Source organism: Triturus cristatus, chromosome 4_1, assembly GCF_964204655.1.
Source record: "Triturus cristatus chromosome 4_1, aTriCri1.1, whole genome shotgun sequence".
Taxonomy (NCBI): domain Eukaryota; kingdom Metazoa; phylum Chordata; class Amphibia; order Caudata; family Salamandridae; genus Triturus; species Triturus cristatus.
Window position 1 is genome coordinate 1024531296 of NC_140585.1, and position 23334 is coordinate 1024554629.

The following is a 23334-nucleotide window of genomic DNA, read 5'->3' on the forward strand; positions in this document are numbered from 1 at the left end:
GACACCTTAGCGCATTCCTGAAAAATATCCAACAGAGTTGTAGAATTGTAAGGCTCAGCTCCAATCAATAGCTACCAGGGCCACATTCATATAACTGAAATAGGAAAAATGGCAGCCTATACAAACACCAACATTGGACCTGCATTTTATATGCCGCAGCCCACCACACTTCATGGCACCGATTCAAAGCCTTTGTGCACTATAATCAATCTTATTGGATCAAAAGCAAGTCTTTCGATTTGTTCAACCCTGTAGCTGGAGCCTCTTTCTCAGTTCCTGTTCACTTACATGTTTAAAATGCCACAAATCGAAAAGCCTATATAATATTTCACATGTATGGGCTCCATATACAACATATAATTGTAGCTCGAAAACTATGATTAAAGGTGTTGTTCTTTATTTCGGGATTCATACAATTCGAGCTTCACTCTTCTTTAATGCCACTCAGAACTAACTCCCGGGTGAAAAACATCCCTGTAATTCACAGTTACCCATTTAAAATTCTGTATCATTTGTATTTTTGATCTAAGAGATTCATTCATTTTCTATTTCAATGCATTGTGACTGAAATTAAAAACATAAATAAGAATCTGCCACGAAGAATATCTTTCAATTTTGTCACAGCAAATAGAGCTCCATAATTTTCATTCCACTGCCGTGGAAAGATATGAAACAAAAAAACACTCGCCATGATTGAAATCCTGCAAAAAGGAAGATGAAAAACATAACTTTCCAGACGTCTCATGCATCTCATCTTATTTTGTTCAAATGATTAAGAGCATTTTGCCATGGAGTATTTTAACAAGACAACTGTTGGTTCTGTAGAGCTGAGAATATAATCAAAGACGTCCTCCATACACAAATTATACAACACACAAAAATACGGTTGCGAAAATCGTCCTCCTTTAAACCTAGGGAAGGCTTATTAAAAAAAAAAAGGATAATCATTAGACCTTAATTTGAATGAAGTATTAGTTACTAAGATATGTACATATTTTTACAATTTTCTCATGAGAAATTCATGCATGCAATTACAAAGGTGCCAGATTCTAATGTAACTAAGTTTTCCTATTAGGTGACATTTATTTAAGTATTAAATAATGCCTATGTGCTATTGTGATATATGTGATATCGGAAAGGGTGCATAATAAAGATAGCTTGCTTTAGCAAACAAATGTAAGCACTATGAATATACATGGTTAATGTTTAATTGAACCTAATTTACTAACACTAGAAGAATAGAGTTCTAAGTTTATCTTCTCCAGATCCAATCGTGCCACCAGCAGATCACAACTGATATCAGAAGTAAGCATTTAACGGAGATATTTTGCCAGTGTTTCTTTGCATAAAAAAAGAGAGTTGATTTACTATCCATGGGCCCGATTCACAGAACTAACTTAAGACAAAATCCTAAACTTACTACCATTTTGGTATTTACAGAAGGCACTTACTCATTTCGGTATTCACAGAAGGCACTTACTCATTTCGGTAATCACAGAAGTTAGGAGTCCTAACTTTAGAACTCCTAAATGCCTTCTGTGAATACCGAAAGTCTTAAAGTTAGGATTTTTCTCAGTTTAGGAGTAGCAAAGTTAGGACTCCTAACTTTAGGACTCCTAAATGCCTTCTGTGAATACCGAAAGTCTTAAAATAAGGCTTTTTCTCAGTTTAGGAGTAGTAAAATTAGGACTCCTAACTTTAGGACTCCTAAATGCCTTCTGTGAATACCGAAAGTCTTAAAATTAGGATTTTTCTCAGTTTAGGAGTAGTAAAGTTAGGACTCCTAACTTTAGAACTCCTAAACTGAGAAAAATTCTAACTTTAAGACTTTCGGTATTCACAGAAGGCATTTAGGAGTCCTAAAGTTAGGAGTCCTAACTTCTGTGAATACCGAAATGAGTAAATGCCTTCTGTGAATACCAAAATGAGTAAGTGCCTTCTGTGAATACCAAAATGGTAGTAAGTTTAGGATTTTGTCTTAAGTTAGTTCTGTGAATCGGGCCCCATAAGTCAGGGCGCCTGGCAGATAAGCAATATGTAGCTAAATAAGTGGACCTGTTTGCATTAATAGCAAAGACTGGATGTATGTTGGAGAAAGGAGTCAAACAAACAGCAAAGAACGCAGGTAGTGACAGGAAACTGCAGTAAAACATTGTTAACAATGGCATTAAGATAACATAATTAAAATATGTTCCCAACCACAGGCACAGACTGTGCTCCTTCCAGACAAACATTAGCTAGAGGAAGCGATGAATGAACCAGGAACTAATGACTAATCTCTGGACAGCCCAGTTAATATGTCAAAGAAGTGGAGAGGAGAAAGAAAAGGGAAATAATCACATTGTGGTGGAAAACATGTTTAACATGGCTGCAAGAAGTATATAAAACTGTTTAGATTATTATCTGTGGAAGTAACTCCATAGAGTAAACTCAAGGGGATCTTTTAAACTGTTCCAGGTGCACATCTACTTACCAAAGGCTACTGACCAAAATGTGTGCCCATTCCAGAATCTCGTCTATTGTTGATGTGGGTGAGGTATGCCTAATCCTATAGTGAAAGCCAGTGGTGTATGACGTGGTGCAGGGCATGGTGAAACGTGTTTAATTAAAATAGGCTCTAACACCCTGGGCACTTTTAATCAGATTCAGGGAAGGTAGTTCTCATTAAAAACAAAGTGCAAACTAAATAAGGCATAATGTGTCAGACGTTTGGTATATCAAGAGAAGGTCGACATGTTTCATGCCACTTTTGACCTTTGAAGGGATCAATGGCCTTTCATCCAGACCATAAACAAAGTACCTCAAGGCTCTCTCAACAATGTCCCAGATTGCTGGAGGCAATATTAACCCCCAGTGGTAAGTACAAGCACAGGTAACCATTGCCATCTCCTTGGTGGATGGGATCCTGGTTAAGTCTGGGCGGTGTACTAAGGTCTGCTTGTGGAGTTTGTTGGGTTTTCTCCACACAGCATTACGCGGAGCTCGCGGACTTCTGAAAAATGCAGAGCCGAGTTTTTTCCCTCGCTCGCATTCATCAACATCAAGTTGGCGAGCGCGAGTGAGGAAAATCCACCTCCCGGCTAGATTTTTCCTCATTCGCGATCATCTACATGAAGTTAGCGAGTGTGGAAAATCAACCTCCCGGCGAGATTTCTCAATGCTGGCGGTCAGATTTCTCATTGCAAGTGGTCGCATATACTCGTGTCCGCTCGCATTGAGAAACCGCCCGCTCGCGTTGAGAAAGCTGTCGCTCGAGTAAAAATCTACTTGAGGGGCAGAAAGGAAGCAGTGATTGCTTGCGCTGTGCATGATACCGTTCTCGATGATTACACAGTGTGAACAAGCACCATTCGCACTGAAAATGATTGCGAACTGCATTTATCTAAAGAAACTCTGCCACTCGCAGAGTGAGGCGGAGTCTTTTTTTCACTTCGCAGAGTTCTGCTTAGCAGAAATCCGTTAACTCAGCCCAGGCTTAATCCTGGTACCTGTAAGAAGGATAAGCTATGGACAACACGTATATGAAACGAGGGACACAGATTACAGTCTTAAATGGGACAATTCACACATGCATGAGACAGTTCCCATTACTAATTGCTAATAAGTATGCCACAAACACAGCTGCTCAAGTGGTCAGTGTGTATTGTAGTGGTATTTTACTTGTGAGCAGCCAACAAGATGCTGTATCCCCCATTCAGCACCCCAAAAACAACAAGGGTAGACCACTGAAGATCGTGGTCACTAAAATGAGCACTAGCATGTCAGGTATCAATGCAAAGTAGTACAGGAAAACTGCTACCCCATCAGCTGCACAGAACACTATGCTTGGGATTCTATCTAAGGGTTTGAAAAGATAAGCAAAGTTGGAGTAAAGACTGTCCGACATCAAACGAGACAGATACTGGAGCACCAGCACAAGGGACCCAAATCCAAGGATGCAACTTACTTTTAATGTAGTGGAAACCCAGTGGTCCTTCTACCCAAGTCTTGGTGCATCAGTAGAATGTACCGAAGCCACCAGGACCAGACGTTTAAGGAGTTCTCAATTAGCAGTTAGCCACTGGGATGATGCTGGCCTCCAAAATAGGCCTTACTGAACTTAACATAGAAATAGCTGAGCACAGAGCATATTTACAATGCCAATGGGTGATTAAACTAGAGAAAGATCTCAAGAAATTTACTATGGATAGAGTTTATTCATACACTAATTCAGACCATTTTAAGGACAAGAAAGACTCCGGGGATTCAGGCTCCTACACCAAAGCAAGATCACAAGGAAGTAGGATACCAAAAAGGAGACTATCCTGGAACTTATTTGAATGAGCGCACGCGGTCAGCGTGGTACCCGGGGCCCGCCAGCTTGAAGTGCCGGTGCTCCACCACTGACCTTCCCCTCCGCTTCCTGGAGGGACCTTCTCAAGTTTGGGGGTACTCGGGGTGAGGGTCTCAGGCTTAGCGCGCGCCGCCTGAGCACTGCCGCGGCAGCGCCTGGCACCGTGCGGTGGGGTTGGAGGGGGTCGACGAAGACTACAGGAACCGGCGGCGCATTGTCAGGAAGCAGTCCCTCCTCTCAGAGGTCTTCCTTCCCACCTAATCTATTATGCAGGCTCCCTCTCCCCGCCTGCTTCCAGCAAGGAAAGCACCCGTTAGGTAGCTGTCATCTCAAAGGTCAGCGCCTTGGCAAAACTGCATTATGGGGATTGGAGTTTTTCTGTGATCGTATTATGCAACGTCCCTGCCTATTCTTTGCGAGTCCTGTGGGGAAAAAACTATTTACACGGGACAAAGCCGTCTGCTGGCCTTATTTTAAACATTTAACCAAGAATTGAAACAGACACTAAAGGGAGAAAGACAAGAAGCAGTGGCAAAGACAACAAGGACACAAAATAGCCTGAACGAGAGTGATAAAGGGACAGAGAGCGACTTACTGGCAGTGGATTAAAGAGGGACCGGGTGAAATCAAGTCAACGCAGGGGGGGCACTTCTTCTGGACACAGGCAGCGGACTCACCAGGCGCAGACCACCGGACCGCACACGGGACGCTGACGCTGTGTGTCTCCCTCGCCGCCACTTTCCATCGCTGGCCGCAGTTGGGGGGGACTACAGCTCCCGTCATCCTTTGCTCCTCACCTGCCTTCCTTCCGGCCAGCAGCGCGCCCGGAGGCGCTTCATAAACAGCGGCTCCCCCCGCATTGCGGGATGCGCACGGGCGGCGCCGGGCTGAGCCTGGGCGAGGGCGGGCCGTCTGTGGCCGTCAGGGGCCACAAGAGGCCAGGCCGGGCCACCCCTCTAGCTAGCTCTCCATGGACACCTATATGTGAGTAATGCTGGTTGTGACACTGGGGTTATAGAGGATAGACATCATTCCATTCTTCCGAGACTTTATCATCTGATACGATATTTATGCTGGGTCTGTTATATGTGAAAGCAGTGATAAGTGGCGGAGAGTTCTAAAATGTTATTATCTCACGCGGGGCATAGTGAATGTGTGGCAGGGGGCGGGTGAATACAACAACCCACGATAGTAGTACAGGTATTGATTAGCAGTAGGGGGAAGTATGACAGGCAAAACAGTGACACGCTCGACAAGAGCTAAGCGTAGTATTTCCGAGGCTTCTCTGGCACACAAAGATGACATTAGCTCGGTATTCCCTGTTATTATGCAGCCTACTGCCATTGATCGCATGCTCAAAAGAGCGCTAGGGGCCGTGTCGAGCGAAATCGAACGCACAGAGAGGCGCCTGTCTTTAACTCCAGATCCTGATCCTCTTTTAACAATTCAAGATCAGGAGCAGGAGGTTGTGTTAATTTCACCCCCTAGTCCCTCAGAAACCAGTGAGAGGGATATTTCATGTGCCCAACCCATTATCACTAGGAATAAGGAGGATCTAGGTCCCACTAAATGTGCTACTTTACACAAAAAGAAGAAATGCGCTCAAAAAAAGCGTAAGAATACAAACAGCTTAATCACCTACTGTAATCCACCTAGTAGAAATATTAGTGGGATTGAGCGAGATACACAGACATCTTTTCAAACAGATCCCCCAATCTGGTTAACTAAGATCATGTCAGACCTACAGGCCCAGATAGAAATACTGATCACAAATCAGCTGAAGCCGGTGACAAGTAGGCTGGACAAAATCTTAAGTGAATTAAAGAACAGGGAGACAAAAGGTAGCTCATTAGGGGCTTTAAGCAATTCCACTAGCACCCTAGAGACTAATCCAGCAACTCAAAGGGCGAATAACTTCAGTGATAGTAGGAACGTACAAATAACATCTGCACAGATCCACGATGCCCCGGCCCCCCTTGGACAAGCGCTCAGTAATCACAATCCTAGTGAGAGTGAACTGCGTCCCAACAATGGTCCAGGTAAACAGAAGTTGGACAAACAGCCCCAACCCCCTGCTGCCCATATATCAAATGCAGTAAACCACGAAGCTAGGTCTACCTTAATACACAAGAGACTCCCTACCATAAACCTTCCCCCTGAGGCGTGCCCATTGGTCGTTGTTTTTGCTGGGGTCCCAGAATTAAAAGAGGCCCAGAAAGAATCACACCAGGAGTTAAAAAATAAACTCATTTATTGGCTGACTCAAAACAGACCAATATCTAATAACCAGGATGGGGAAATTCTCCTGGTTAGACGAGTGAATTGGATAGGGATTAGACCTAAAAACATCGAAGGAAACTGCATTATTGCTAATTTTAGGGACAGGAGGGTGGTTGAGCATATTTTAAGTCAGGGACCACCTGGATGCACGACGGGCATAAGGCCATTGTCACTTAGCTACTTCTACTTGAGGCAGCAGGCACCAAAAGAGGGACAGCACACTGTATGAAGATGCGTGGAAGGACGAAACCCTAGTTCAAATAGAGGCCCAAATTGTTCACGACAAGCGACAGGGATTTGGGAAGGAGGACACCCATGTTGGGCAAACAGGTTCACCCCACTAAGGTCACTAGAGGAGATTGACTGACTATCCATTTCCCATTCCCCTCTAGCGCAGGCTGACACGGATCAGACAAAACCTGATCGGGTAGATTCGATTGAAGGAACCTTACCCATACATTGCCTGACCAAAGAAGTTGGACAGTCATCATTAGGGGGGGTGGGCGCAGGATCCTAGCAAGGACCATAGGAGTCCCAGACCCTCTCGCTGGGGGTTCTTCACAAACACCCTTAGAGACAGGAATCATAGCCCCAGAACCAAGACAGCAGGATAGTGATCTGCAGAAATTATCCTCCAGGAAGAAAGGGGGGCGGGCTAACATTACTCAAGGAATAGCAGGGGCAGGGCCCGTTACTATTGTGAAAGAGGGCCTGAAAAATATTTCGTGGAATATAGCAGGTATTGCAGGGAAATTTGACAACAAGGATTGGCGTCAGTATATGGCCCATTTCCATATAATTTGCCTACAAGAAACCTGGGCATTGGATAACACCCACCTTCAAATAGCTGGTTATAAATGTTTTTTCACGCCCGCACAAAAAACCTCTTCAGGTAGGGCCAAGGGTGGTTTGATAATATACATTGACCTAAATATAGAAGGCAAATGGTCTAATGTGGACTGGTTCGCATTGAACATCCAGGCCCTGAGATTCAGGAACAAAGGGTTGGGTCTTGTTTTGTTCAATGTGTATAATACCATTCTCCCGGAAAAAGACTCCACTACTATGAGGGAACTGGACGCTAAGCTGAAACAAGAACTCGCTCCCGCCCATGGTGCTTTGGCCCCCTCGATACTAGTAATGGGTGATTTGAACTGTCACTTATGTCCGTGGCTGTTTCCAATCAGTGTTAACTGGTCAAAATGCCCAATAGAAAAAGGCCCCCATTTCAGCCACTCCCCAAGTGGTATCGAATTGGGTAAGCTCATCCACTCTCATGATCTTGAGCATACAGTTGATATGATCCCACTGGGACCGGATGGCACACTCCCCCCTACTTTTAAAGGGAGAGGGTGCTCGTCCTATATAGATTATATTTTTGTCTCGAGAGGCCTAAAAAATCGGATTATTAACGTAGGAATCGAGTGGAGTCCGTTTAGCGACCATAACCCTCTGGTTATGGAGCTTCTGTATCAAGGCAAGCAAAAAAACAAGCCTGTTGAGGGCACAATTGAATGCGTGACGGCCCAGGGCAGAAGACTCAAGTGGGCAAAATTAGATGGGGCTAGATTTTACAAGTCCCTGATGGAAAGAGGCAAGTCACTCATTGACGAGTGCTTAGACATCTTGGTGGTAGGGGCTCGCCTAATAAGTGTGTTTGGACAAATAACTAGCTTGGTGGACGGGTTATTGTTGGCCAAGGCCCCCAAGAAAACTCATTCTAATTCACCGAAATGGTTTGATGGGGGTTGTACACGCGCTTTGAAGAACCTAAAAATAGCCCTGAGCGGCACACCTAGGGATCAAGCAGAAGTCAAAATATGTAGGTCAATATATAGGAAGGAGCTAAAAAGAAGGAAAGTTACACTGCAGGGGGAAGCATGGGCGGCCTTGAGGGAGGCCTCTAAAAATAGGGATATCACAGAATTCTGGAGATTAATAAATTCCCCTTGTTTTCAAGATAACAACGCCCCTGAGGTCGCAACAAACATCCTCCCGGAACAGTGGATTGCTCATTTTGAGGGCCTGTATAACCACGGGGAGGAGGATACGATAAAGGAGAGGGGGATGAACATAGAGAGAAAGTGGGTGGTATTCTCCCTGGAAGAGATTAGAATGGGCATTGAGGGACTTACCAAAAACAAAGCCCCGGGCCCAGATGGGATCCCCCCAGACCTGTTCCTGAGTCACGTGGATTTATGGGCCCCTATTATAACTAGAGTATTAAACGCGGCCATTATGGTCGGTCTGCCTCGGTCTTGGTCAACGGCCATTATTGTACCCATTTTTAAAAAAGGCAACAAAGATGACCCTCAATGCTACCGCCCTATCTCTTTGATAGATGTCACAGCCAAAATCCTGGGAAGAGTAATCCTGAATCGATTGACCGAGTGGGCCGAGGATAAAAACATAATTTCAGATGCCCAGTACGGTTTTCGGACCGGTAGGTCCACCAGCGATCAATGCCTGAACCTATACATGCTGGTAGCAAAGTACACCAAAACCAGCAACGAAGCCATGTATCTGGGGTTCATGGACTTGGCCGCTGCGTTTGACCATGTCAATAGGAATAAGTTATGGGTAATGATGAACCAACTCGGAATCGATCCTGGGATAATCTGCATACTGAGGGAACTGTATAGAGAAACCTCCGCCAGGGTACGTTATAACAAGGATGGGGGACTGACAGAATCCTTCAGCTGTACAAGTGGCGTGAGGCAGGGATGTATTTTAGCTCCTTTTTTGTTTTCGTTATATATTAATAATTTGGAACAGTCTCTTAATAATCTAAATACAGATTGTCCTAGGGTAGGGACAAGTAACATCCCAGTGCTGTTGTACGCAGATGATGCGGTTCTTCTGGCACGAACCCCTAAAAGTCTGCAGATCCTTATTGATGGGTTTGTCAAATTTATGGAGGCAATAGACCTGTCTGTCAATCTAAAAAAATCATATGTAATGACAGCAGGCCACAAGCCACGGATTGGCTCCACTTACAGAATTGGCACCCACATACTTGAAAGGGTGCAAACATTCTCGTATCTAGGTGTGCTCTTTGATGAGTCACTAAAATTCACACCCCTCGTGCAGGAAAGGTGTGGTAAATTGGTGGCATCATCTGGGACCATTTCTGGTTACGGGAGGAGAGTTGGCCGCTGGAGTCCGGAACAAACAATGAACCTTTATGGCTCAATGTGTTGTCCAAAAACCATGTACGGCTCAGAAGTATGGGGATTTATAAATCTTGACGGACTACAAAGGGAAGAAAACAAAATACTTCGTGCAGTACTGAAAGTCCCTAATTGCATACCAGCTCTCATAGTCCACAAAGAACTAGGAATACCCTACTTAGAGGATCTGATTAAGTTTAGACCAATCCTGGCTTGGCTTAAAATATGGACGAACCCTGAAGCTGCACTGAGCAGGTTGATTATACAAGATTGCCTTGGTAGAGATAAACATCTGAATATCACATGGATCAATTATGTTAAGACTAGCCTGGAAAGTATGGGTTACCAAGAGCTGTACTTAAACCCCTCACTGATCACTGCTCAGGATAAGCTTAACCTGAAGAGAATTTTCATGGAATCAAGAGTATCAGGCAGGATTACAATAGAAGGGAGCAAACCTACAGTGAGTACTTACAGTAGGCTTGAAACCACTGCAGGGATGGAACCGTATCTTTGTGTCCTCTACAATGCCCAAGAGAGGTTTTTAATGTCACGTTTTAGGCTCAATTTTTTACCTTATTTATTAGCTGATCCAGCTGGTTTTAGCAATTCAATTGAGCAGAAGGGTGCCTGCGGCTGCGACAATAGGTCTCCGCAGGACACCCTTCATTTTGTACTTTTATGTCCTATATACACCATCCCAAGACGTAGATTCTTAAAAGATATTCTGAAAAAGGCAAGGTTCACTCTAGCCAAAGAGGCACTGACCTTTTTACAAAGGGCTAGTGACCCGTTAACATTATGTGCGGTGATAAGTTTCTTTAAATTTGCACTCAGACTCAGGGTAACTAGAGGCCAGCATTAATTATGAACACTGTCGATTCGCCAACTTGTTAGTTTTAGCAAGCTACCTATAAGGATTGTCGGTGATTAATGAATTATTTGTATGTACATAGATTCATTCAATGTTCTGTATACTGATTTAATACTGTTTTAACTGTATATATGTGTATTCTTTTATGATGGTTTTTAACCACCGAATAAAGAACTATTGAATTGAATTGAATTGAGTGCAGTAGTGAGGACCAACAATACCAGCACTCCAACCAATTTGGTATTTGGACCACATCTTTAACTCAGTTTTTATCTACTGTTTTTCAGGGAATTTTTTGTTTTTTACATTGCGCTTAATTTCAAGACCTGCATCGGCCAACAAATCAAAATTTGATGCAATTCAATTCAGAGATTATTTCTGCATTGGCAAGCAAATATTTTTATGAGTTAAATTAGAAAACATCACTATTTTTCACCCCCCCCATCATTACCACCCTGATGTCGAGACTTAATAAAAAAAACATTTTTGAATCATTTGTTCATATTCATCAAATAGCAACAAATGAGCTTCAATGAAAACTGTAGAACAACAGTAGCTATGCAGTCACTATTGCTGACATTGCAATATGCATACACATACACATCTAGAGCGAGAAAGAGCGAGCACAGTTATAGTTACTTGTTATGGTTAGTTCTGGTTATGTGAATACAAACCAAGGAAACCCAGGAAAAGTGCCAATTATGATACATGATATGTACCACTATTAAAAACTCCCACCATGTCTTGAATATCGTAGTCATATTTTTTCCATGTGCAGTTGACAAAGTGGTGTATTGAGAATGGTGTGTTTTGAACAGTGTTTTATTAGTAGTGATGAGTAGTGACCTACCACTAGTCATAAGGCCAAAAACACAATAAAAGGTTCAGTCAAGTTCTCGATAAATGATTCCCTTTCTCAACCAATGGTGGCCGACAATGAGCCGGCAGGCTTAACTCAAGAGATAGGTGTGTAAATCATTTAAAAACTCCAATACATTAAATAACTAAGACACAATATACAATAAAAATCCAGCATCAATTTATGAAAATAAGAAATATTTTTATGATTAAAATGACACCAGAAATACTGAAATTCCAATGTACTGAAATAGAGAAATGAATTTTTAAAGATTCAAAGTAAAACTAGCATTTAGAAGCAAATAACGCTCAAAGGGTTAAAAAAAAGGTCGCTCTGGACCGAGACAAAGTCCGGAGTTCAGGACACCCACAATGTCAAACTTTTACGCTTACTTCCAGAAATGTTTCTTGTTGCAGAAAAGTGGTCCACAGCACCAGTCAAGGGTTCAAATGCTTTTGTTTGCCCTTGGGGTCTCAAACTAGAACTCCCACAGGACACCTGGCAAAACATATGGAGCATTTTACAAAAGTTTCTCCAAACTCCTCCAAAACTTCTGGAACTTCTTCCTGAAATTCCTCTTGAGATTCCAACGTGTCACCAACACAATTTCAAGGGTCTAGAAGCTCAGAGAGGGTCCTTGGGATGTCTGGACTACATTTCCCAGAATGCACCTGGCCAGCTCCTTAAAAGTCCATGGGACACCTTCCAGCTGTGATCTTTTGGTGGAGATAGTGCAGGTGGAGCTCTTTTATCATATTACTTTCAGGGAGTCCACTGTTTCACTGCTTGGAGCAAGGCAAAGTATTTAGAGCTGTAGTTCCAAGTGTGCAGCAGGTGCAGTTATTCAGAGTGCAATCCTTGGGGTGCAGGTCTGGGTTCCAGCAGGACAGTCCTTCTTCTCCCTTCAGTTTCAGGCAGGGATCTAAGTTGCTGGGCAACGCTCTGATATTAATTCACAGTTCCTGGGTGATAAGCAGGAGAGAACCCCTGACCAATGGGGTGCAGGGTGCCACCCTCAGGTATGACACCTACAAAGGGTGGCATATTCTTGACCCAGAAAGCACGATTCTTACAAAATGCAAAATTGAGAAATGCTCTACAGGAGGATAAGATCTGGCTAAGCCATCCCACTGGTGTGGCTACGTTTCCCTAACTCTCCTCTTCCAGACAATCTGCTACTCTAATTACAGGGGCTCCTGTCTGGCTTGGAGGTGCAGAATGTGGGGGTGAGCCTGTAATGCCCTAAATTGTCATTCCCTCTTTGAAGACCAGTTTGGCTACTTCACCCCCATCCTGCCTTTTGCTATGCAGCTGCAGATCTCCGCACCAATATGTCCTTTGTCTCTGTGCAGGCCATTTCACATCTCATTAAGAGAGCTTGGCTTAGCCTGGCAGGGGCTGGCCAATCAGAGAAGGGCTGCTGGAAGGCTGGATTTTGGCTCACTGAAAAGAAAGTTCTATAACTTATTTTCTGTGACAGTTATAATAAATCTAACAGTGACACATTGTTGAATTTATTCTATCATTGTAATACTTTGAAGTATATGTTTAGCTCCTTTTGTTTAATAGTTATACTTTAATAAAGTATTCCCATGTTAGCCTATGTAGCCATTACGCTACAATGTCCCTGCCTATAGTTATAGTTACAAGGAACCCTACCCCGGGGCACCTAGGGAAGACCTTAGGGGTGACTTATATGTAAGAAATAAGGTTGTTTCTGATTTTGAAAGTACCTTTAATTCCAAAGTCATATTTGCATATAATTTAAGCTTAAAAGCAGCCTGAAAGGCAGGGCTGGCTTATGAATGCATCCTTTTTTTGTTACCTCTGGAAGCTGGTACTATGCCCCACATCTTGAAATGTCAGCTTCAACAGAAATATCTCTCTTGTCAGCAGACAATCAGAGCCTTTAAGTGTACGGTCCCATTTTTGAGTGAGCAGACCCAAAATGGACAACAGGAGTAGAAAGCTGACTTATCCAATGTACGACCTTTCGTTTTTCATCTTATTTGGATGTGTGCAATGTGAGAAGGTGGCCTGATATATGCTGTCCACTAGTTCTAGTGGGTACTTTGTATCAGTCCAAACAACCCCTTATGGTGATAGGTTAAAGACAACCTTTATTGAAACCTATCCTAGTGGTAGCTATGGAGAGCAGCCTTCAGGCTAAGTCTTGAAGGAATGTAAAGCAGCTTGTTTTACCAGTCTATATATTTTCTTGAATGATCAAATGAAAGGACAACCACACCAGGTATATATTTAAAATATATGTATTTAGGATAAAACACACCCCTCTAGTCTATTTATGAGACTGGAGTTCGAAGTACTTTGTTTACAAGTTAGCAATTATCAGTAATAGCACAAATACACGTTTGGGCCCTAGGGGCGTACCAAACCATATAACAAAAAAGTGGTATAAGAACTACGACTGGAATAGACACAAGGCCTAGAGCCTGTAGAATCGCTGGGACCCCAAGGAACCACCCAAGGTAGTGACACAGGGGACCCATGGGGACTGTATGCAGTGTGTAAACACAACCGCAGGTTCCCGTTAGCTTCTATAGGCAATGTCGCGGTTGGAAATTTAAAGATTAGGGACACTTAGAATCGAGTCAGGGCCAAACCCTTTTGGACTTAAGAAGTTCTAGGGCTAGCACCCACGGGAGCACAAGAGTGCTCGAGTTACCTCACCCAGGGAAGCCGGGTGCATAGGTGTCTTTTGGTGTTGGGTCGCGGCATCGATTTCAATTGAAGCCTGCAAAGAACTGCTGCTGCCGTGAAGAGGAGAAGTGTCTGAAGAGATCCAAGCCTGGATCTAGGATGGAAGGAACCTGAAAGCAGAGGGTACAGAGTTTGGGTCACTAGCCAGTGACCAAGGGCAGGATGGACCAATGCCCACAGATGTCGGGTGCTTCAGGTGAGTTGATGGGTGTCTTGACTCTTCAGCCACAAGGTCCAGGAGGTGTCAATGAAGTCCACGAGCCGGATTTGAGCTGTCCCACAAAGTCTGTTGAGTGCTGCGGTTTTGGCGACCAGATTGGACCCAACAAGCCTTGGCAACAGCAAGTCACTGGAATTCAGAGAAAGTACTGCGGGGCAGACCAGCAAGGTCTGAGGGACTCACCCAGCAAGGGTAAGTCAGGGCACATCTGGAGCAACCAGGAAAGCCCAATTAGAAAAGGAGTTGCCTTCATGGGGACCTGCTAGCCAACAGGCTAGTGATCGCGAAGGAGCCTCAAGCGGTCGCACTTGAAGCTGGGCCACGTGTCACTCATGGAGTGGAGGCCAACAATCTTTGGTGCAGGAGATGCTCAAGGTTGGGTCTACTCGGAGCCCAAAGTACAACTTCGAGGAGCACCAGGAAGATAGTGTTGCTGCAAACGATCAAGGTGTCCGGCGTCATGATTCCACATCACCCATGATAGCCACGGGCCTCAGCTTTGCAGGGGACTCAGGGTAGCCTCAGGGAAGTCTGAAAATCCACCTCTGGTGATGCAAAGACTTCGGAATCTGGCGGGAGCTTCAGCGATTGCTTCTTTGGTGCCTGCCAAGCAGGGGAGTCACTCCTTGACCCCAAGGGAGATTTCTTCCGTCTTCTAGTCAAGATAGAAAATCGAAGGTCCAGGATATATGTTGCAGAGTTTTGTCCAGGGTAATCTAAAGTCCTAGGGACTGGATTCCTATACTTATACCAAGTTTAGGGGATGGACTGACTCCAAGGCCCCACCTATGGGTGTGCTTGGAAAGAGGGGTGATTACACCCATTTCCTTTGTCCAGTTTCGTGCCAGAGCAGGGGCAGGTAGCCCCTGCAACCGGTTTGAACTGGACCATGCACAGGGACACCAAATGTGCCCCAGGTGCAGGACTTCAAAGCACCAGAGAGTGCTCCCGCCCAGCCCCAATACACATATGCCTGTCTGGGGAGGTGGTTACACCTCCCTTCAACAGGAAACCTATTGTCCAGGCCTCCCCTGCCAGAGTTTTGGTCAGCAGCAGGAGGCCAGACCCGTGTCTGTGGCAGAGGCATCCATTTTGTGATGCCAGGGCTCAGGAAAGTCCTACCGGGTTTGACCAGTGTGAACATATCTTTCCCTCTAGAAGGGTGGAATGCTACCCCCGCCGCTAGAACTGGCAGGGGTGTAGTATTCCAAAGCATTTGACACCAAACATGACATGTTTTGATGCAGCCATTCCAAAGTTAGCATTTACCGCGAGGTTATAATGCACTTAAGAGTATATGGTATGGCTGTATCACAGAACAGCTATAAAGAAGAATTTCCGAAAGCTGCAGAGGGGCTCAGCTCATGCTTGGGCACCCTTTCACACAAAACCAAGAACTCTGCCTTCAGGATTGTCAAGGCCTGCCATAGGAGTGACTGATAGGTTTATATGTGTCTGTATATATATGCGGATATAGGTAGCCTATACCACTGTAAGGGGTGCAAGCACACCCCTACCCAGGTTGCAGTAGCAGACCTGTGGTGCCATTTTGGTGTGCTTCCCAGGGGTGGCATAATACATGCTGCAGCCCCTGGTAGGCCTCTGAGGTACCTATGCCCTAGGTACATAATATACCATATACTAGGGGCTGATAAGACACTCCAGAATCCAATTAGATATGTACCTAATGTACATGGAAATCATTTTAGAGAGGAAGCAGCTAGGCTGTGGTCCTGATTAGCAGGGCCACCGCCAGGATAAGGTCGAAAAACAGTGAAACACCAGAAAAAAGTGGGGGTACCCATGTGAAGCAGATCCTACTCTCCTACACAACCCCCCCCCCCCCAATGCAGGGACATTAAACTAACCTTGACCAGTTGAGTCTCCATGTTCTAAGTGGAAATATCTAGAGAGTCCATCTGCATTGGCATGGTTACTCCCAGGTCTATGTTCCACTGTAAAGTCCATCCCCTGTAGGGAAATGGACCACCTAAACAGTTTGGGGTTTTCACCCTTCATTTGTTTTAGCCATAAGAGGGACTTATGGTCTGTCTGCACAAGGAAGTGAGTACCAAACAAGTTTGGCCTCAACTTCTTCAGAGCCCAAACCACATCAAAGGTCTCCCTCTCAATGGCTGACAAAAGTTTCTCTCTAGGGGTCAGCCTTCTGCTTATGAAAGCTACTGGCTGATCCTGAACTCCATCATTCAATTGTGACAGTACAGCCCCTACCCCCATTTCAGATGCATCTGTTTGGACAATGAACTTCTTCGAGTAGTCAGGACTCTGCAGAATGGGAGCAGTGCACATGGCCTGCTTCAGGTCATCAACTGCCTTTTGACAGCTAGCTCTCCACTGAACCTTTTTGGGCACCTTTTTAGAAGTTAAGTCATTCAAGGGTGTCACTATTGATCCTTACCCTTTGACAAATCTCCTATAGTACCCAGTCAGGCCTAAGAAGGCTCTCACCTGAGTCTGAGTAGTTGGAGCAATCCATTCCATTATGGTTTGGATTTTGCTCTGCAATGGTTGAACCTGGCCTCCACCTACAAGGTGGCCCAGGTACACAACCTGACTCTGCCCTATCTGGCACTTAGTAGCCTTGATAGTGAGGCGTGCTTTTTGCAGGGCCCCCAAAACATTCCTCAGGTGAACCAGGTGATCCTCCCAGGTGGAGCTAAAGACAGCAATATCATCTAGATATGCTGCACTAAAGTATTCCAGGCCTGTAAGGACTTGATTCACCAACCTTTGGAAAGTGGCAGGTGCATTCTTCAAACCAAAGGGCATTACCACAAATTGATAGTGCCCACTAGGGGTAGAAAATGCTGTCTTTTGCTTTGCATCATCAGCTAGTATGATCTGCCAGTAGCCAGCTGTCAGGTCAAATGTGCTTAGAAACTTGGCTGAGGCCAAAGTATCTATCAGCTCATCTGCCCTGGGGATGGGATGGGCATCAGTCCTAGTGACTGCATTGAGACCCCTGTAGTCTACACAAAACCTCATCTCTCTTTTCCCACCACTGGAGTGAGGTTTTGGTACCAGGCCAGGACTACTGGGCTAGCCCAAGGGTTAAGTGAGGGTTCAATCACACCCAGATCCAACATCTGTTGGACTTCTGTCCTTATACAGTCCCTGACATGGTTAGGTTGCCTGTAGACCTTATTCTTCACCAGGTAGACTGTCCCCAGTGTCCACTTCATGAGTGTGCCAGGTGGTCTGACTTGGAGTCAGAGAAAACATGTGTCTTAACTGGCTGAGGAGGTTCCTGCAGTCAGTTTGCTGCTGGGCAGTGAGGCTGCCTGCCAAGGCTACACCATCAACTGACCCATCATCAGGGTTCTGAGAAAGCAGGTCAGGGAGTGGGTCACACTCTTCCTCCTGTCCTTCATCAGTAGCCATGAGCAAGCCCATATCTATCCTGTCAACATATGTTTTAAGTCTGCTGACATGAAGTACCCTGTGGGGACTCCTAGGGGTTCCAAGGTCTACCAAGTAGGTAACCTCCCCTTTTTGTTCAACAATTGTATGGGGGCCACTCCATTTGTCCTGGAGGGCTGCTGGGGCCACAGGCTCTAACACCCACACCTTCTGTCCTGGCTGGTAAACAGTCAGTACAGCCTTTTGGTCATACCAGGCTTTTTGCAGTTCCTGGCTAGCCTCATGGTTTTTGTTTGCCTTTTTCATGTACTCAGCCATCCTGGAGCGGAGACCAAGTACATAGTCCACTATGTCTTGCTTTGGGGGCTTGAGAGGTAACTCCCATCCTTCCTTCACCAAACACAATGGACCCCTGACAGGGTGACCAAACAAAAGTTCAAATGGGCTGTAGCCAACCCCCTTTTGAGGCACCACCCTGTATGCAAATAAAAGGCAGGGCAAGAGTAGGTCCCATTTTTGCCTAAGCTTCTCTGGGAGTCCTTTAATCATGCCCTTTAAGGTTTTGTTGAATCTCTCAACTAAACCATTGCATTGTGGGTGATAGGGTGTGGTGAACTTGTAGTTCACTCCACACTCCTTCCACATAGCAGTCAAGTAACTAGACATGAAGTTAGCATCCCTGTCAGATACTACCTCCTTAGGAAAGCCTACTCTTGAGAACACACTCAAGAGAGCTCTCGCCGGGGGGCGCTAGGTGGCGCACACACAAAATGGCCACACCAGCATGAGGCTCTGGCAGCCCGATGACACAATCCTCACAATTATCCTGCTTTATTGGCTCCCTCACTGTCTGGAAAGGGCAGTCCATGATGCGGGTACTCTGGTGGCTGACCTGCTGCGCTCCAGAGCCGCGTTGCTCAGACCTGTGGGCTGCTGTGGCCTCCTGAAGATTCGACCGGGAGGGCATGAAGAGCGGAGAGGCGGCGCAGAGCGGCGGGGGCCGCTACGACAGCCTGTGGCTGCCCACGAGGTTGCAGGGCCCGGAGGATTGGCCGGGCGGCGGTGAGGAGGTGGAGGTGCCTTTGGCTGGCTGCGGCAATCAGTGATGGGGCCCGAGGGGTGCTGGCAGGCCCTGCGCAGTGCAGCATCGGCGGGGGTGACTTCGGCCCGCAATAAACGAAGGAATCATAGGTGGCAGCACCGAGGCGCCGAGGCGCGTAAGGCCCTGCGGCGCAGCTGTAACATCGTAGGGCGGAGGAGTGCACGACCCGGGGGCGGGCGCAACAGAGTGAGCTGAGGCCTGAGCGGTGAGCCTGCGACCTTCTCCATCCTGCTGGGTGCATATTGCGGCCCAATACGGGCGGTCCGCTGCTCGAGGCGGAATCGTGCATCGGAGAGGAGCGCTTTGCCGTCCCCGTGGTCAGAGGTGGCGCGCTGCCTATATTGCCAGGATCGGACTGGGAAGGCCACCGCATCGATCCTCGTGCCCCAGGGCGAAGCAGACTGTGCACTATACTTTAGCTAAATACCGGACTTCACTGGTTGCCCCCCGCTGTCGTCCCGCAAAGCATGGGCCCTTGTTGTAATAATACTTCTAGTCTTCGACTCGCTCACTACAGATACCTGATTGCGAAGGCAGTTGGCAGATAAGCCTTCACTTCCAGTTACCAGCGCGAGCGTGGAGCAGCACTTGCAGTTTGAACTGCATCCTGGACCTGCGACATGGATTTACTTGCCACGGTGTTGGGATTTGGAGGGAAAGCGTGACGAGTGACTAGGGGGGTAGGAACCTCAGAGGTAGACGGGACTACCGCGTTCCTCCCCGCAACACCTTGGCTGATGGCGGCTGAGCTCGACGGGCGACCGGGCACGGACCATTGCTGGCACTGCAACAATCCTTTTGGAGAGTGTGGGTGGCGTCTGTGACACCTTTGCCTCCAAGGGACTGGGAATTCATCCGGCACTGCACGGAGCGCGGTGCAAGACTTGACTTTTGTGAGGGTGAGATTGATGCTGGGGGCTGGAGGTGGGACCTACCCCGTGAGTGTGCTTGCGCGTCCGCCCTGGCTCTGGGTGCAACAAGAGGGAGAACACCGGTGGGGACATTGCTACATCCCTCAGCAAGAAGATCGGGGGAGATAATCGGCTTAGAGGGGCCCCCCTGAACTCCCGTCAGAGGCAATCATGGGCAAGTCCAACGGCAGGCAGCCTAAACTGAACTTTGAGGCTGTGAAAAAAGGTCCCCGCAGGTTGCCAGCTGATAGGAATGGAGAAGGTGGAGCGGAAGCGTCAGGAGGGGCATTGGCGCCAGATACTGACGTGCAAAGTATCCTGCAAGAGATCAGGCTGGGCTTTGCCACGATTGTGGATAAGGACGACAGAATGTCGACGCGAATGGATGCAATTGCCATAAGCTGGAGGGGCATGAAGACAGGCTGAAGGAAGCAGAGAGACGGGTCTCGGATACCGAAGATGCGACCTCCAGACATACGACGCAGATAGCCCACATGGATAAGCTGCTTAAGCTCATTGCCTCTAAGAATGAGGACTTGGAGGCGTGCAGCCGGCGCAACAATATTCGCGTAATTGGTATCCCCGAGTCGACCAACACTGGGAAAATGGAAGAGTATGTTGAGAAGCTGCTGCTGTCTGCGATAGGAGCCGAGTCCTTCTCCAGCCAGTTTATCGTAGAGCAGGCCCATAGATCACTTGGACTGCGGCCACCACCCGGCAGCGCCCCGAGACCCATCATAGCGAGGCTTCTGAATTATCAAGACCGCGATGTGGCGCTACGGGTGGCAAGAGGCAAGCAGAATCTAACCTTTGACGGGAACACATTCTCCATCTACCCGGACTTCACGCAGATGGTCCAGGAAGAGCGGCGTAAATTCATGGACGTTAAGAATAAGTTGCGAAAAGCTCAAATTGACTATGCGTTGCCATATCCTGCGAGGCTAAGGGTGACCCACCTGGGCAAACAACATTTTTTCGCGAAGACGCAACAAGTGGAAGTATTCCTTAAGAGGATCAAGCGTGCAAACCGCGCTGATGGCAGCCTGGAGGCGTCGCAGGGGTCCACGTCGATGGAAGAGGAGGATGAAGCATAGTGTTCTTGGACTCCTCAGCACTGTTGTGCACCAGGCAGGGAGTACTGTTCTGATAGCGCCGAGATAAGACTCATGCTATATATAGGATAAAGGTTTATGAGGAGGGCCCAATATGAGCACCATAGCAGGAGCATCGGGCACTCTTCGCCTGCACGAGCCCAGGGCGGGCAGCTGAGGAGGGCTCGGCGGGTGAGAGGTCACTGTGTTGCCACCTATCAATGTCCCCCAATGGGCGTTCCCCCGGGAATGTTCCCTGCGCATTCAGTGCTAGGGAGGTAATGGGGTAGTTGTTTCTGTTAGAAGTGGGGGTGGGTGTGTGGGTGAATATGTCTGGCAGGTTGGGGTTGCTGCAGTGGGTGGGGGAGGGAGGCGGGGGAGTTGTTGTATTCTTTTTTCGTATGACAAGTATCCCGGTAGTGATTATCTTTTGCTGATCTGGAGGCATGGTTACGTGCGCCAATGAGAGTCTACCTGGTACAGAGGTGGGCATTGGTTTTGCAGAGTGTGGCATTCATGAGGTGCCGTCTGAGAGTGATTCATGCAAGGGGCTACTAAAAGATGTGATGGATGGCGGATAGCGCAACTGAAACGTTGAACATCATTACTTGGAATATCAGAGGCATGGGGGACCAGAGGAAGAAACGGCACATAATAGCATATCTGGACAGGCACAGAATACATATAGCCATGCTGCAGGCGACGCATCTCTCCCACCAGAAAACTAATACCTTTGCATGTGGGCGGGCTATAGAATTTTCTCTTCTTATTCATCTTATGCGAGAGGTACGGTAATTCTCATTAAAAAACACATACCATTTCAGCTTGCGGGAACCGACTGTGACTCGCAGGGCTTCTACTGTCTGGCATGGGGAAGACTGGGGTCGGTGTCAGTCACATTTGCCTGCTGCTATGGGCCTAATACTGACGCGCCAGAGTTTTTCACGGCGTTATGGGCTAGGATATATGACATAGGCTCTAGCCACGTTATTTGGGGGGGAGACTTTAATGTAACGTACGACCCCGGCCGGGACAGGTCACACCCAGCCCCTCATCATTACAATAAAGCGGGTGCGGTGCTTCGAGATACCATAACTGCCTACAACTTGCTAGATGCTTGGAGACATGCCCACCCGCAAGACAGAGAGGGATCGCATTATACAGCACAGGCGGCGTCCTGGGCACGGGTGGATTATTGGCTGATTTCCCAGGGCCTCGGGCCGGCGGTAGTATCGGTGCAGCATTTAGCTAGAACATACTCTGATCACGCTCCTGTTAAGATCTTGCTGGCCTCCGCAGAACTTCATGCCCCGCGCAGAACTTGGCGATTGCATGCACCCATTTTACTGGATACCGTCTTCCAGGAGGAGCTCCGTGAGGAGATTAAGGACTTCTTTGTGCGCAACAAGGGCTCGGTGGATAGTGTGGAAACTATCTGGGAGGCGTTTAAAGTCACATTCCGGGGGATTTGTATTGCAAAAGGGGCGGTGGTGCTAAAGGATATACTTAATACACTGCGCAGATTGGAAGGGGAGCTCAGGTCACTGGATGCACAACTAGCTGCGAGCCTCAATAGCGCCGCCCAGCTCAAATTCAGGGAAGCGCTCTCGGAGTACATGGAGACTGCGCAGAGGGAGACTCAGTTCAGGGGGAAATACTGGGTGGCGCGCTGCTATGGAGAGGGGGACAGACTCGATAAGGCCTTAGCGCAAATAACAAGGGGGAACCGGCAATCTGGGCATGTACTAGAGGTGGAGGACTCCGACGGATTGCCTCGTGGTGACACTGCCCACTTCCTCCGTGCATTCACACGTCACTATACCCAGTTATACACCACTCAGAGGGAGGCCGGCCTGGAATTGGACGGGTTTCTGGATGATGTGGCGCTCGGTTGGTTGAGCGATAGGCAGAGGGAATTTTTGTGTGCACCATTTGAACTGGATGAGGTCAGGGAGGCCATATTGAGCATGCAGTCCGGGAAAGCCGCGGGCACAGACGGCATTCCCATAGAGTTCTATAAAACATACATAGATCTCATGGACCCCATCCTACACAAGGTGTATGAGGAGTCCTTCGAGGTTGGCTGCCTGCCGCCATCCATGAGAGAAGCTATCATTGTCTCCCTTTTGAACCCCGGGAAGCCGCCCCGACAGTATGACTCCTACAGGCCGCTCTCTCTCCTCAATTGCGACGCTAAAATATTAGCTAAACTTATTGCCACGCGCTTGAATTTGCTTATGGAGAACCTGGTTCTCCTGGATCAATCAGGCTTTGTGCCTGGCAGAGCCACTTCTCATAATTTAAGAACTTTATTTGCAATACTTAATAATGTCTCCTTGGAATTACCGTTAGCCGCTGTATTCCTAGACGCCACCAAGGCGTTCAATTCCAT